At 33.3% G+C, this 17,091-nt stretch overlaps 1 protein-coding gene and 1 non-coding gene across 3 annotated transcripts in view; both read right to left on the reverse strand.

Annotated features, from left to right (window-relative positions):
* The window catches only part of B3GALT1 (beta-1,3-galactosyltransferase 1), a 571,010-nt gene that overhangs the window by 321,954 nt on the left and 231,965 nt on the right, over positions 1 to 17,091 (reverse strand). The window lies entirely within an intron of this gene.
* On the reverse strand, positions 11,558 to 11,698 carry LOC135277023 (U4 spliceosomal RNA). The gene has a single exon (XR_010344637.1). It is a non-coding gene; the product is annotated as a U4 spliceosomal RNA (small nuclear RNA).

Here is a 17,091-nt window from a genome sequence, read left to right on the forward strand (position 1 = left end):
TTATTAATAAGTCCTAATATATTTTGGGCCATATTTACACAATTTTACCTTTTAAATTATATATCTATACACACACACGTATATATATATATATATGTTGATAATGTCTATTTTCATTAATTTACAAAAAGACTAATATTGCTTTGTGACTAGAATGTATCTTTTAAAATAACATATATATGATTTTGGTGTAATAAGATAAAAATACATGAATGTCTTTTACCATGTAAATTTGCATAGAAATAAAAAGAATTATAGAAAGCAAGTTCTAGGAATTACATAAAATTGCAGTCCTCCTAGTTTTAAAATAATAGTAGTAGAGGTAGTGAGACTGTGAAGAATTGAGTGCCCTATACTGTGATAATAACAAAATAAATTGGAATGATTCGGGAAAGGTGTAAGAAATTTGGCAATTTATGATAAAAGACTTATACATATTCCAACCTTTTAAAGTAACAACGCCAGTCTGAAGACTAAAGAACCAATGAAAAATTAGATCACATTTGCAGACAAAGGTGTTCACTGTGATATTATTTCTAATATTAAAAACCCTATAAATTCTAAGATTTGGATAGTAAAGTAAGTAGTTAAGTAAGTATATCCCTAAGGTGAAAGATTATTCGCCATTAAAGTGGTATTTAAAAGAACAACTGATAGAAAATAATTAGGCAATGGGAAAAAGTAGGCTATAGTTTTGCCTGTAAAAGAGATCATCAAGAAGGTCATGGAAAATATGTACTTTTTGCACCACAAAACTTTCACTAACTTGTTACAACATCTCTGAACAGAATCTAGTTTGAGTCACTAAGAATAAGACATTAGTCTTAAAAGAGCCTCTATCAGAGCAACTTGAATTCTACTAAAACGGAAGCAAGAACAAACATCAAGTTTATGATGAAGCTTGGGTAGAAGAATGGCAAAATCATTGATGCTTTACAAAAAGTTTATGGGGACAATGCCCCAAAGAAATCAGAAGTTTACAAATAGATAACTTATTTCAAGAAGGAAAAAGAAGACGTTGAAAATGAAGCCCACAGTAGCAGACCATCTATGTCAATTTATAAGAAAAAAATTTATCTTGTTTGTGCCCTAATTGATGAGGACCAATGATTAACAGCAGAAACAACGGCCAACACCATAGACATCCCAATTAATTCAGCGTATACAATTCAGACTGAAAATTAAAAGTTGAACAAACTTTCCACTGGATAGGTGTCAAAACCATTGCTCCCAGATCAGCTGCAGACATGAGCAGAGATTTCAATGGAAATTTTAAACAAGTGGGATCAAGATCCTAATGCATTTCTTTTAAGAATTGTAACAGGAGATGAAACATAGCCTTACCAGTATAATCCTGAAGTCAAAGCACAATCAAAGCAATGGCTACCAAGAGGTAGAAGTCATCCAGGCAAAGCAAAAGCAAACTGAGCAAGAGCAAAGGTCATAGCAACAACGTTTTGGGGATGCTCAAGGCATTTTGCCTGTTGACTTTCCTGAGGGCCAAAAGAATGATCACAGCTGCATATTATGAGTGTTTTGAGAAAGTGAGCAAAAGCTTTAGGAATAAAACTCCTGGGAAGCTTCACCAGAGAGTCCTTCTCCACCACAGCAACGCTCCTGCTCATTCCTCTTAACAGACAAGAGCAATCTTGGAAGAGTTTTGAAAGGAAATCATTAGACATCCACATTACAGTTCAGATTTGGCTTCTTCTGAATTCTTTTTGTTTCCTAATCTTAAAAAATCTATGAAGGGCATTCATTTTTCTTCAGTAATTAATGTAAAAAAGACTGCATTGATATGGTTAAATTCCCATGATCCTTAGTTCTTTAAGGATGGATTAAAAGGCTGGTATCATTACTTTAAAAAATGTCTTGATGGGGTTTATGTTGAGAAATAAAGTTTACATTTATATTTTTATCTTTTAATTCCATTTAACAGGAATTTTTGATTTCATCTTTCATATTAATATATTTTTCTTTTTTTATTTTTTGAGATGGAGTCTCACTCTGTCACCCAGCAGGCTGGAGTACACTGGCACAGTCTTGGCTCACTGCAACCTTTGCCTTGCAGGTTCAAGCGATTCTGCTGAGTAGCTAGAATTACAGGTGCCCGCCACCATGCTTGGCTAATTCTTGTATTTTTAGTAGGGACAGGGTTTCCCCATGGCCAGGCTGGTCTTGAACTCCTGAGCTTAAGTGACCCACCGACTTCAGCCTCCCAAAGTGCTGGGATTACAGGTGTGGCACCATGTGCAGCCAATATAGTTTTCTTGTACAGAGAAAAGAAATGAAAAGACTGTGCAATGACATGATTATGTGTATTGGCAGGAATTGTGAATACTTCATATTTTCATTTTATTTACACTTTTATATATTTTCCAAATTCCCCACAGTAGCTACTTATTTCTGTTAAAAAATGCTATAGCCTTATCAGATGAAAACAATCAAATGTATAAAAAGTAATTTAACATATACAATAATCCTAAAACCAAGTTTAGTTTTTAAACTTTACTTTTAATACACCAACAATATGCAGAAAACATACGGCACAAATAAAATACACTTTCGAAATCCATGTTGATTAACAAAGATTTGCCACATACAAAACAAACAGGATAAAATTAAACTAAGTTTAATTGTTTCTCTTAGTAAATGTATCTGAATAAATGTGGTTTTAAGGTTGGTATTGCTCAGTTTGATAGAATATTTATAGCAATTTGAGAATGATTCTTAATAATTGTTCTAGCAGGGAGCCATTTCTCAATTATTCTTTCCATTCTGTAGCTCTGACCTGTGCTCAGTATGCCCACCAATTCCAAGTGATTTCCAGTGGCATGGAGCTAAATGAGAAATGAGCTGAGTCCATATTCCATTTAAGTGTCACTTAAATAATTATATGTAACATCATATAAAATGATGCTACCTACCAGTTGACAAGCTAAATACTCTAAATTAAAAAAGAAAAAATTGTATGTGTTGTCTTTACCTGAGAAGTAAAGCCAGCTTTGCCATGAGCTCTTTACAACTCATATCCTTATTCTCCTTTCATAAGAATTCCATTGGGGGTCCAAATTATGGCCTTTGAGTGGTTTCCTTCCACATAAGACTAATTACCCTATACAGGAATCAAACCTACAATTGTAATCTCATTAGCACCATATTCTAACCAAGTTAGCTGACTCCTATTTACTTATTCAAAAATCAGCAAATGGAAAATTATTTTCTTAAGCTTAATGTAAATTCAAACTATTCATTTTATTCTTTCCGGCAAAAGGCTTATAATAATAGATATTGAAGTTACTAGACCCTTTCACAAGCATATGAAGTCTTACAAGAAATAAATGTAAAAAATGATTTAAAGAATAACTGAATAAGAATGAAAAGTCTTTTAGATATTAGGGTAAAATATGAGATAATAAAACAAATAAGTACTGAATACTGAATATTTGCTCTATTTATGTAACAGAAAGCAAATCATTTGTAAGAATTCAGCATTCAACAGCATCATCTCAGGAACTGTTCTTACAAAGTTTTGCCTCTGAAAGATGGGCGTCTGCTCTATTCAGATGCAAATCTAGAACAAAATCTCCTGACGTGCAGTCAAAGAATCAAGTTCTCATTCTCTATTTGTTAGTCAACGTGTGCCAACTTGCTACAATGCATCTGAAGGAAAATAGTTAATGCCTGGTACTTTCCTTACAACTGTAAACTTTCTCCTTGCTCCAGCAATGTATCTTTTTCCTGAAAGCCACTTATGATCAACGTTCTACTGATGGAAGCACATTGCATCCTCTGACCAGGAAATCTCATGACAAGGAGAGTTCACAGATATTGAGATCAAACGAGATTACACTAATATAATAAAATGTTTTTTATAGACTTGAGTGCCACACAATCAAAAGCATAGTTCATAAAGTTAGACATAAGAATTTTATCCTAGGATGTTTGGGACTAAGCAATAGATTAATTTATGGAAACATGTGCTTTGCTTATGTAAATCCAGTACTGTACTGTGGTATCAGTGGAATTATTCATAAACCTGTTAAGGAATGCAAAAGTGGATAGTCATGGTAAATGCAGATGCTTATGTCCACTACAAAGCTAGTTTAAAGTTTCATTTTTAGTTGTCTGCTGACTGTTCAATCTTTAAAGAAACCTCCAGTTCACCTTAATTAAATTAGATAATGCAATTCATGGGTTGTTTCTGGACCACTGCTCTTCTCACTCTAATGGAAATCAATGAAAAAGTATGAGGCTTACTTATAAAACAGAAAATAAAAAGTGCATATAAAATTTCAGAAAAGCAGTTCTTGATTACATGGGCAGTATACTAACTGGCTAAAATTAGTTAACAGTAGAAATTACTTCAGTATAATCGTTGCTATATTTTTTAACTCCTTCTTTACTATAATTGATTTTGCTTTGGGAAGATTTTCTTATAACTCCTCTCAACAAATTGTATCTTCATTGAAAAATACAAAAGCTAGCTTTGTACTTGACGTGAGGTTGCTGCTACTAATCTGTTAGCCCTTAAGAGAAAGGCAGGTTCTGAGTATTCGATTTTTTAGACGCACTGGAAAAAAACCTTAACAATAAAATCCCAAAGTAGCAAATGATGTTTTAACAGAGAGAATAAAATTCAACTGAGGAGAGTCTGTTTCTTTGTCTCTATTTCACAAAAACAATTCAAATATTCATCAAATATTAAATATACGTATATACCAGACTTTGTTTTGTTGGAGGCTCAGAGATTAGAAACGAGAAGCTCACAACAAACCAATTCCTGACTTTAAAATATTTATAATCTTTTAAAATAGATAACCAAGAAGCTTAAGTATTTTATGTATATAAAGAAGTATTTATATGTCATATGAGTAGGTAACCTATATGGAGAATGGTCACAGGATTGAAACATGAACTAAATACTGAAGAGCAAAAAGAAGTAATAAAGAGAGACAAAGGAGTGCTCAGTATCGTTATGACTGCTGCGTTACATGTGTTTGTGCTGGTTTCATAAGGCTATGATAGGAAAAATAAAAATAGCAACAACAACAAAAACAGCAACAACAAAATAACAACGGTGGCTGAAGTCACATAGTTTCTATTTTGTGCCAGGCATCAATCTGAACATTTTACATTTTACATATATTAACTCATTTAATCTTCTCAACAATAACTTCTAAAAAATAATAGTATTATTTCTAACATTTTACAAATGAGAATACAGAGGCCCATAGAGTTTAAGTGACTTGCCAAAGGTAACCCAGCTAACTAATTATTGAGCTGGAACTTAAACTCAGACACTTTGGTCAGAGTTGAGGATTAAAGAGGTAAGTATAATCTCCTATATCAGGGTAGGGTTTGACATTAATTCTGAGGGTGATATAGAACCAAGAAAAAAATTTAAGCAAAACAAAAACAAAAGCAAAAACGAAACTCAGGTTTTTATTTTAGAGAACTCTTAGGCAGAAGTGTTGAGGATAGCTTGTAAGGAAATGAGATACTGGCAGGGCCATCAGTAAGTTCTTACATCAGTCCTAATAAGAAATCACAAGACCTGATAGAAAGCAGAAGAGACAAATATCTCTTAGCAGAGAAAGACATTATGTTGAAATTTTCAGCATTTCTAACAGAATCTTCTAGCTAGGCATAGTATCATAGCCAGTTAAACTGTGGTGGGGAGTGTCTAAAAAATAAATAACAAAAATGGGAAAAACTACAAATAGTCAAACATAATTTAAAAAGATGATAAATTTTGTTCAGAAAACAAAAATCGATCCTGCTTAATCCTTGCTTCAAAATAGTATTGCTAGAATACACTAAATACATAGGTAGGCCTAGAAAATTTATGAAGGCTTGTCTTGTGACTTAATAAAGTTGGTTTTTACAAGTCATTTTTTTGGCTATTCTTTAATTATATAAAAGTTACTTAGCAATAAAAAGAAATCTTGATTGCCTAGTAAAGTTAGAAGATTCAGTAGGTAAACGTGTTCTGAAGAGGGTTTAAATTTAAGTCATTACATCATGCATTTTACATAAGGTTTTCAGATGAACTTGCTTTATGAAGGGCGTCATTTCCTTAAGAAAATTAAGTAATTGAAGGTAGTTTAAGATGAAGACAAAACTAACATACATATATATTCCATAATAACAAACAATAATGGAAGTGGCTTTATACTCAGTATAAAGACAAAATAATAGCAACACATCGTCCCTGATGCTGTAATCTGTTGGCAGAGGAACTTTTCAGCATTTTGCTTTATGCTTCCCTATAATTTTATGGTTTATCAGTTGATGCTTAATCAGTAGGACTGTGTTAACTAACACTATTCAGTGGCTCATCATTAAGAATTCTTTTTCAAACTCCAACACAAATAGGAGAACAATTTGAAGTAAAGACCTTCTCCATCTGAAGTATTTGTTTCTTGAAGGATGCTTGATTGGTCTTAAGCACAGTGAATGTAATAATAACATTTGAAGTAGATATGTGCATCAGTTCTAGAGGTCTCTAGCTGAAATCTATTTACTTACTTACCTCTAGAGGAAAATCTTTAATGTTTCTCTGAATTTTCCAAGTTATTTTAGGTTAGCTCCAGCTGAAAACATTCTTTTTGTTTCCCAATATTATTTTGATGACTAAATGTTATATCATTAAAGATGATGACTTGCAAAATGAATGTGTGAATGACAATACTTAAAAGTAGACAACTTTGTTTCAAAAGTATCAAAATATTTATATTCAATTTTTTACTAAATTTTGGTCTAAGTAAAACAAAAATAATAATGATAATGATTACAAGATAATGATCATAACAAATTACAGTAGTTTGTATTTATTAATCAGATCCTAATACCTATTTTACATTTTACCTTTTCTTCATAACAACCATATAAAGTAGATATAATTATTATTTTCATGTTAAGGATGAAATGACTAAGGCTTGGACAGTTTCAGGAATTTATCCATATTTCCAATTAGAAGCCAGGATTAGCTGCTTGATTCTAAAGTCTACATTATTAATCATTATTCTGTGCAGTTTATGTTATTTGATGACAAACAAAACATAAAACTGGATTAAACTTTAGCATATAGAATCACTAAAACTAAGCTTACAAGTTATTAAATAATTAACTCTCAGCTCCAAATAAATTCATTTATACTTGGCCCTGATGTTGGAGCTGGGACTACAAACTAACTTTCTCCTTTGCCATATGCTTCCACTAAGATTCTTTCAATGAGGGACATTAAAGAGAGATTGCAAGGCAGGAAGAGAAGGGATATTCTTCCTGTTCTCTTGTAGGATATTACGGCTGGCTGACAATCAACTAATGTTCAAAAATTAATGTCATTTTATTCATAGAAAACTGCAATGATTTTGCTTACTCAGTTCCACACATTTATATTTCTCTTACAAAATGGGATAAATGAGATCCTCTTCAAAATGTGGTTTAAATGTCTAAAAAAAATCTTGTAATATATTTATTAATTTTGAAAATTATTTTAATGTTCAAAATAAACCACGTGTAATAGGGAAAAGCCAGGTAGATCAGTTTATAACAGCCGTAGAAATAAAACTGAAGATTGTATATCTGCAAACTAGCAATTCTTTTTTATTCTTTTAAAAATATTTAAACTTTTCCCCTAACCCCCACAACTGCCCCCAGTGTGTGATGTTCCTCTCCCTGAGTATAAATCCATGGATGGGCTTGGCTTTAGAAAAGTCTTATCTCAAATTCTTTCTATGAAACAAAGTTCCATCAAAGCCAATTTCAAAAGCCAATGTAAAAAAATAATTATTCTTGCTGCACTATATGTAAATAATTAAGTCACATATAATAAAGCAAATCAGTCCTAAAAGAATATTTAAACTTTTTATGACAGATATTTTCAATATACACAAAAATAAAAAGAAATATATATAACAAGTCCATATACTACACATAGTTTCAATAAGAGTTTGCTATTTTGGTTCTTCTATTCCCATCCATACTACGTATTTTACTTTATTTGCTTATTTTCTGAAGTTTTTTGAATCCCTGAAAACATTTCAGTTCATTTAAACATAAAAGACTTTATAAATTACAGAAACTTTTTAAACTTTATAAACTACATAACTTTTTAAACTACAGAACCTTTAATATATCCGACATTGACCATATTTCTTAATGTCTTCTAATATCTAGATGATGTTCAAATTTCTATATTGTCTCAAAAATGTCTTCTGCCATTGATTTGTTCAAATTAAAACAAAATGGTCTACACTTGTGTTAGTTTGCTGTCCTTTGTCTCTATTTCTCCTTTCCTTTCCCTCTTTTACAAAGTACAGTTACAAAGATGGTAAAAAGTACAATTTGAAATCAAAGCTGTGATAACAAGCATCCTTATTCTCTCATTCTCCATATTAGGTGAAGAGATTTTAATATTTCAACACTAAATATGAAGAAATGAGGTACTTTGTAAAATTTCTGTTATTTTATATATGGCTGGTGACTTCTTCATGTGTCATTTAACTTCCCTGAATCTCCCACATTTTCTGGGAACCAGTAAGTAGTTAGATCTGGAGGTTTGAGTGATTCCAGGTAATGGTTTTTTTTGGCATGAATACCCTACATACGGTGTTGTGAATTCTGCCAAACATTTAAGGAAAAGAATAACAGCAATTTTCTCACTGAATGTAAATATATTTAAATATTAAATAATAAATATTTACACAAATAATAATATAAATATAAAATATAGGCTCAGTACAGTCATCATGCTTGTAATCCCAGCACTTTGGAAGGCCAAGGCAGGTAGATCACTTGAGCTCAGAAATTTGAGAACAACCTGGGCAATGCGGTGAAACCCTGTCTCTACAAAAAATAAAATATTAGCTGGGTATAGTAGCACTTACCTGTGTTCCCAGCTACTAGGGAGACAGAGTTAGAAGGATAGTTTGAGCCCAGGAGGTGGAGGTTGCAGTGAGCCAAGATGGCACCACTGAACTCCAACCTGGGCAACTGAATGAGAGACCCTATCTAAAAAAATAAAAATAATAAAAATAAATATATATATGTATGTATTTATAATATAAACACAAAAGAAAAATATAAAAATTATAAATTTGTGTAATTAATATAAACAAAAGTGGGTTTATTTCAGGAATGCATTGCTGGTTTAACATTTTAAAATCATTCAATATATTTTATAATATTTGTAGAATAATGATGAAAACCAGGATTATCTCAATAGACATATAAGAAATGATAAATTCAAAATATATTAATAACTCATAGCAGCCTAGGAATATAAGACATATGCTTAACTGATAAATAATTTTTACAAAAATATCTATAGCAAGCATCATTTTTAATGGTGGAATACTGATTTATTTTCAGCCAATATTGGAAATGAAGAAAGGATGCTCACTGTTACATCTACTTCAAATTATATGTTTACTGTGACACCAAGTGTGCCATCAATTTGACAATTTGCCCTCTATCATGCCTCATTTATCTTCATAGTACTTTTGGAGAAAACATTCATATTTTCTAACTTCCTAACATATCATATATTTATATCTCCTATTGTCACAATGTCAGCCCCAAGAGAGAAGGGACTTCGGCTTTTGTATCCATTGCTTTATTCCCTGTGTCTGGCACATGGTGGATGCCCAATAATAAATGTATTTTGAGAGTAAAAGTAACAAGCTCAAAAACGATCTTTATATTTTAAAATTTGAGTCCATCTTATTATTTTTTCATCTAATTCATTTTCCCCTTCTACTTAGATGACATTTTTCTAAATATATAATTTACATAGAAAATTTGCAAAATACAGAAAAGTAGAAAAAGAAAAACCTACCATTCAGTGATAATTTTGTGGTAACATTTCGAAGACTTTCCTAATTAAAAAAAAATTTATGCAAAAATATATGTTTTTGGTGTATCTAAAATTAAGCTGATTCTAAATCTATTTTATTATTTTTTGTATTAGTCTGTTATCACGCTCCTATGATGAAAGAACTGCCCGAGATCGGGTACTTTTAAAAGGAAAAGGTTTAATTGGCCCACAGTTTCATAGGGCTAGGGAGGCCTCAGGAAACTTAAATCATGATGAAAAGGTAAGCAAACATATCTTTCTTCATGTGGTGACAGGAGAGAAAAATGAGTGCCCAGTGAAGGGGGAAGCCCCTTATAAAACCATCAGATCTTCTGGGAACCAACAACTCCGTATTGCAAGAATAGAATGGGGAAAACCTCCCCAATGATTGAATTATCTCCATCTGGTCCCTCCATGAGGATTATGGGAACTACAATTCAAGATGAGATTTGGGTGGGGACACAGCCAAACCATAGCATTTTCCATATCTTTTAAATTACTTAATGGATGAATGAACACAATTAATTTAACATTTTCTATCATTTGGCTGTTTTCAATATCTCCTTATTAAAGATAACAAACACTAAAACAAACGTCCTTCTGTATATCCATGATTATCCCATAGAGCAAATTACTGAAATGGAAATTTCTAACTGAAATGGTATGCATGTACTAAGGATCATGATTAATATTTTGACTTTTTTTTTATTGATTCTAATGTTGCTATTTTAATTTCCATTTTTATCTAGTTTTATCTCATTCTCCTGATGATCACATCCTATCTCACAGCTTTAAATATTGTCTATATGCTAATGATTCCCATATTTATACCTACACTCTAGATATCTCCCTGAATTCCAAATTCATAAAGTTAATTATCTGACATCTCTACCTGAATGCTTTACCTTAATTTGCATCTCAAATTTAAACTGCGCAAAATTGAGCTCCTACACTTTTACTCCACAGGAATTGCTCTTCTTCCTGTCTTTACTATCACAGTTAATGACAATTCCATGTTTCTAGTTATTCAGGTGAAAACCCCTGAAAATCATCTTTGATGTTCTGGGAAGGCAAAGGTTAGCAGCTGGCTTACAATCTGTTTGTCTTTGTAACCCATCTGGGAAAGAAAGAGATAACCCAGTTAGATTCCTCTGTAAACATGCCAATCACAATTCTACCAAACATACAAATAGTATTTACTAGAGGGGAGATCTTATCTAAGAAATGCTTTTAGCAGGATATATCTGGTCTGGGCTGGGATAACTTCGGCTGAAAAAAAAAAAACCAACAAAATAAAACTCATAATCTATGAATTTATAAGGCATGGTTCCATTTTAAAAAATCACATAAACTATGTAATTAAAGAAATATAAAAAGAAGATGCTTCATAACTGAAATGACTCATTCTGTGCAAGCAATGTATCACATACATTTCTTTTATTTTTATTTTATTTTTTGAGATGGAGTCTCGCTCTGTCACCCAGGCCAGAGTGCAATGGCGCAATCTCGGCTCACTGCAACCTCCACCTCCTGAGTTCAAGTGATTCTACTGCCTCACCCTCCCAAGTAGCTGGGACTACAGGTGTGCACCACCTCACCCATATAATTTTTTGTATTTTAGTAGAGACATGGTTTTACCATGTTGGCCAGGCCGGGCTCGATCTCTCTTTAATTAATTAATTTATTTTTATTCAGTCCCTGTAGAGACTGCCAAAAATTGTCAACATCAACTACATTTCAAGTCTTCATGGCAGGGTATTGGGAAAAGTGTTCAATTAGCAATAATCGCTCTTCGGATAAACCTCATTAGCTATGATACTGCCACTGCGCAAAGCTGGTCTCAATCTCTTGACCTCATGATCTGCCTGCCTGGGCCTCCCAAATGCTGGGATTACAGGAGTGAGCCACCGTGCCTGGCCGTATCACATATATTTCCTTTTTTTTCCTCACATACATTTCTTTTTCTTTTTTTTTTTTTTGAGACGGAGTTTCGCTCGTTACCCAGGCTGGAGTGCAATGGCGCGATCTCGGCTCACCGCAACCTCCACCTCCTGGGTTCAGGTAATTCTCCTGCCTCAGCCTCCCGAGTAGCTGGGATTACAGGCACGCGCCACCATGCCCAGCTAATTTTTTGTATTTTTAGGAGAGACGGGGTTTCACCATGTTGACCAGGATGGTCTCGATCTCTTGACCTCGTGATCCACCCGTCTCGGCCTCCCAAAGTGCTGGGATTACAGGCGTGAGCCACCGCGCCCGGCCCCTACATACATTTCTTAACCTCTCATGTTAAATTTGAACCAGAGCATGTCCTCACCCATAAAAAAGAAATTTTATAGAGAGAGATACCTGATTGTTTTACACCTTTCAAAGGGAAGAATGCTTGGTTCGTGTCTGACTACTACTTGTACGCATAATTTATTGGCAAACTTGATACTGGGTAAGATCTATAGTTCACTGTGAGTCTGCTTTGACAATCTGACTCTTAATTTTGTCTTACTTTTAACATCTAATAGCACATCCTACTAGATTTCAAATCATAGCTGCTTGTCTCCCACTTTTCTCAGCTTCTCAGTATATCATTTTCATCTCTCTCTTACACTTCTTTTCTTTTCCAAACGCTCTCGACTTCCTTCATTTTATTCTCTATACAGCAGCCAGAGTAATAAATTCTTTAACAGTGTAAATAGATCATGTCATCCCTTTGTCCTAAACTTTTCAAATGCTTCCCATCTCTCTGAGTTGCCACCAAGTTCCTCTCAATGAACTGCAAAGTCTTTCCCCTCTCAACTTTTCTGATCTTATCCTCTATTCCTCTCTCCCAACTCACACTGCTCTATCCACACTGAATGTCCTGCTATTTGACCATGCCAGGCATTCTCTCATGTCAAGGTCTTTGTACTTCCTAATGCTTTTAGCTGGATTTCTGCATGACTTGTTTACTGTCTCATTTATTTCAGGACTTAAGGGCTTCTCTGGCCATCTTAATAAAATTGCAATTCCATCTGCAATCTTTCTTATTCATCTTCTCTACGTTGTTTTTTCCCCCTTAACAATCATCACCCTTTAAGATACCACAAGGTTTCCTTATATATATTATATATCAGGAATCAAAAAACAATAAACAACAAATAAAAAATATCTGGTTTCAGGTTCTGAAACCGGATATATATATATATATAACCTGAAAGGAGATATATACATATATATGCATATATAACCTGAAAGGATATATATACACACACATATACATATATATATATATGACCTGACAGGAGATATATATATATATATATATATATATATATCCTTCCACTACAGTGTAAGCTCCTAAAACCAGAGATTTTTTTATTTGTTGTTATTATTTGTTGTTTCCAGATTCTACAAAGGTGACTGATACATAGTAAGTGCTGAATACATAGGTGTTGTTTCATTTGATTTTTATTATGTGTGTTTGAATTTTATTATATGTCTATTAGCCATTTTACTTTATTTTAAATTAATAACATGACGGCTCATTTTTCTTTCTATGTGCTTTCTAGTATTCATTAGTAAGAACTCTCTCATATGAATGCTATTAAATCTTTCTTAAATTGCAATGTATTTTTGCTCCAAAGGGACTGCTCTTCTCACATTTTCTCAGTTAATTGACATTCATCCTTCCAGTGGTTAAGGTCAAAATCCTGAAACTCATCTTGATTCTTTGGAAGCAAAAGGGATAGCGGCAGATGCTTATTAAGTTTTCTCCCTTAACCCATCAGAAAAAGGAAACAAATACATGTTAAATTCCTATGTGAACATGTTAATGACAATCTGCCAATGAGTTTTTTTTTTTCAATTTGTCATGTACCTTTGAATTTATTTTGTTGTACTTGGTGTACAGCAAGTTGAATGGGTTGCTAAATTCTACCAAACTTTTCCTTTCTGATTTTTTAATCAAAAGTTTAGAAAATAAATTGTACTATATATTATCTCCCAATCGTGTAATAACTTCATTTTTGTATAAACTATTTAATATTTTTTAACACATTTTGGTGTATGCCAGTCATTTCCAAAATATGAGTACTAGAAACCTTAAAAAAAAGTTCCATTTTAGAGCGTAACTTTTAGAATTTACTGATTTAGAAAACACTATTAGGAAGCAACTATGAAGAAATATTTTGAATAAATGGATTGAATGTCTGTGTCCACTTAAAATTCACAACCTTCAAATCCTAATCCCAATGTGGCGGTATTAGGCTGTGGAGCTTTGAAAGTGAATTGGAGTTCTGAGAATGGAGTTTTCATATATAGGATTAGTGCCCTTATAAAGGGACTCCCAGAGAGCTCTCTTACTCTTTCTGTCACGTGAAGACACAAAGAGAAGTCAGCAGCCTGTAACCTGAAAGTAGACTCCACCATGTTGGCACTGTAATCTTGGACTTCCAGCCTCCAGCACTGTTAGAAATAAATTTCTGTTGTTGATAAGCCACCTAGTCTATAGTACCTTATTACAGCAGCCTGAACTAAGACATTCACTAAGTACAATGTTTTGTCATTAGTAAGACGATTATGATCTGTCTTGCAATGTTAAGACAATTATGATTTGTCTTACAATGTTAAGACAAATTAAGTGACATAAATGTACAATTACTAAATATAATAACCAAGAGCTTTATGCACATAGTTTCATAATCCCTTCACAATCCATGTCTGTGTCTTTGTGTTAGTTAGCTACTGATATACAAGACATTAGTGTAATTTTCCACCTAAGTCAATAAACATTTGATCCATTAAGTTCTACTAAATAATTATTTTCATTCCAACTCTTTTTTTCTTAATACCACCTTTATCTTTTTCTACTTTTTAATATTCACCAAGATCTGTTACTGGAACTTCTCCTCTGTTCCACTCACCTTTCTGTTCTTGTGGCAGAACCATACTCTCTTAATAATGTATTATTTTTCTTTAAGAAATATTTGGCAAATTTGCTATTATCATTCTTTTTTATGTCAGGTTTACAGTTTTAGTCTTGTTAAAACACACTGTAATCATGCTCTTCAATTTTTAATGATTCTCCATTTTCTATTGAATAGAGTCTTTTTAGTGATAGCAGGGTATGTAAGGCTTCCATAGTCTTGTCCCACCTAATCTTTTAGGGTTCATCCTCTACTCATTCACTTTATACATGCTACATTCCAGTCAATGAAATGTGACGTTTGCAATATATACCATTAAACACACACCCATGCACTTGTTCCAATTACCCTAAATGGATTAACTTTCTCCACCATCCAAATCCAACTCATACTTTAAGGCCAAGCAACACGGTTATTTTATCTATATGTGTATTATGCCACATGCTACTTTTATTGTGGATATTTATTTGCATCATGTGTCTTCTGTATTAGAAAATAAGGCCCTGGTAAATTCTAAGTTTTATTCACCTCCCAGAAATACTAGTACTTACATGCTTGAATGCCTGAGTATATATAATGTCTGTCATAATTCATAGTATGTGGTTTTACTTCTTTCTTTCCTCACCCCACGAAGTTTAATTTAAAGTTTTCTCTTATCAGCTCGTCAAGTTTCCTATGTAATACTTTTCCCTAAGGATTCACTTTATTTGCTGTAAGTTCTATTTATAGGGTGGTAATCCACTTTTCAGCAAACCAAATTGTATTCTAAATCATCTTTCTAAGAGGTATTTAATTTCGGATAGTCTCCTTTTCCTTTCAAGTCATTCATTCATTGAACAGATATTAAATCTCTACACATTTTACTTTATTATATGCCTTCGATACGATGGTGAAAAATAAAGATTCTTTAAAGACAACAATCACACTGAAAGATCTGCCAGCAGGGGCAGCATGACTTTTATAAAAATAGAGGCATGCAAGGCTTGTTATTGGTATACAGAGGAGGGAGAATCTATATTTGCTTTAAGGTGTTGCTTGAACCATGAATGAATGGAATTAGTATGTCCTTTTTGTTGTTGTTGTTAGATAGAGTCTTGCTCTGTCACTCAGGCTGTAGTGCAGTGGTGCGATCTCTGCTCACTGCATCCTCTGCCTCCCAGGTTCAAGCGATTCTGCTGCCTCAGCCTCTTGAGTAGCTGGGACTACAGGCACATACCACTATGTCCAGCTAATTTTTATATTTTTAGTAGAGACAGGGTTTCACTATGTTGGCCAGGCTGGTCTCAAACTCCTGGCCTCAAGTGATCCCCCTGCCTCAGCTTCCCAAAGTGCTGGGATTACAGGTATAAGCCACTGTGCATGGCCTAGTGTCCAAGTCTTTAAGATGATTTACTCAGTAGAGAGGGTCTACATTTTTTTCCCCAGTTATATTATTTTTTTCCCACTTGGATCTAAAATATATTTTTGTGAACAGGGTATCAAAGATTTCTAGGCAGCTCTCTATCACGTCTTGAGTATGTGCTCAAACTCTAAATAGACTGAACACCTCATGACCAACTACATCAGCTTTCCAGGTATCTACTTTCATGCTCTTCCATAAGGAATCATTTACCTTCTCCTTAGAATCTCTTCTCCCTAGAGTCTCTAATCATATTTTTGAAACCCAGTCACTGATAAATTTGTGAATGTTAATATCAAGAAGAGGAGCTTTGAAGATGCATTTCAGATTGTTATAGGCTTGATACAAGTCTATTGTTTTTAGAAAACCTTCACTGGCCCTATCACACTTAAGAAAATTATTCCTTTCTTTTGTTCCTCCCCTTTTATTTCTATTTAGAAATTTTAAAGATTATTTTTTACTATTAAGACACCCACATGGTTCAAAATTTGGAATATACAAATTGAATTCAGTAAAAAATTTTCTTCTCATCTCTTCATTTTAATCAGCTCCACTCCCCTCCAAAGGCATCCAGCATAACCAGCCCATTGTGAAATCTTCCCAATACCCCCTTTGCATACATGTAGATTCATCCATATTCCTTTTTATTTATTATACAGATGGTAGCATATCATACCTGCTGATCTGCCCTTGCTTTGTTTATTTAATAGATTTTGTAAATCTCTCTATATCAATGCTTACAGAACTATATACTTATTCTCCTTTATGGCTATACATATAGTCATACATTACTTAATAATGGAGATACATTCTGAGAAATGCAATGTTAGGTGATTTTGTCATTGGGCAAACATCATAGAGTGTATTTACATAATCCTAGATAGTATAGCCTGCTATACATCCAGGCTATGCGGTATGGTCTGTTGTTCCTATGT

The sequence above is a fragment of the Aotus nancymaae genome, unplaced genomic scaffold (assembly GCF_030222135.1).
Source record: "Aotus nancymaae isolate 86718 unplaced genomic scaffold, 86718_ANA_hifiasm-v0.15.2.pri h1tg000029l, whole genome shotgun sequence".
In the NCBI taxonomy this organism is placed as follows: Eukaryota; Metazoa; Chordata; class Mammalia; order Primates; family Aotidae; genus Aotus; species Aotus nancymaae.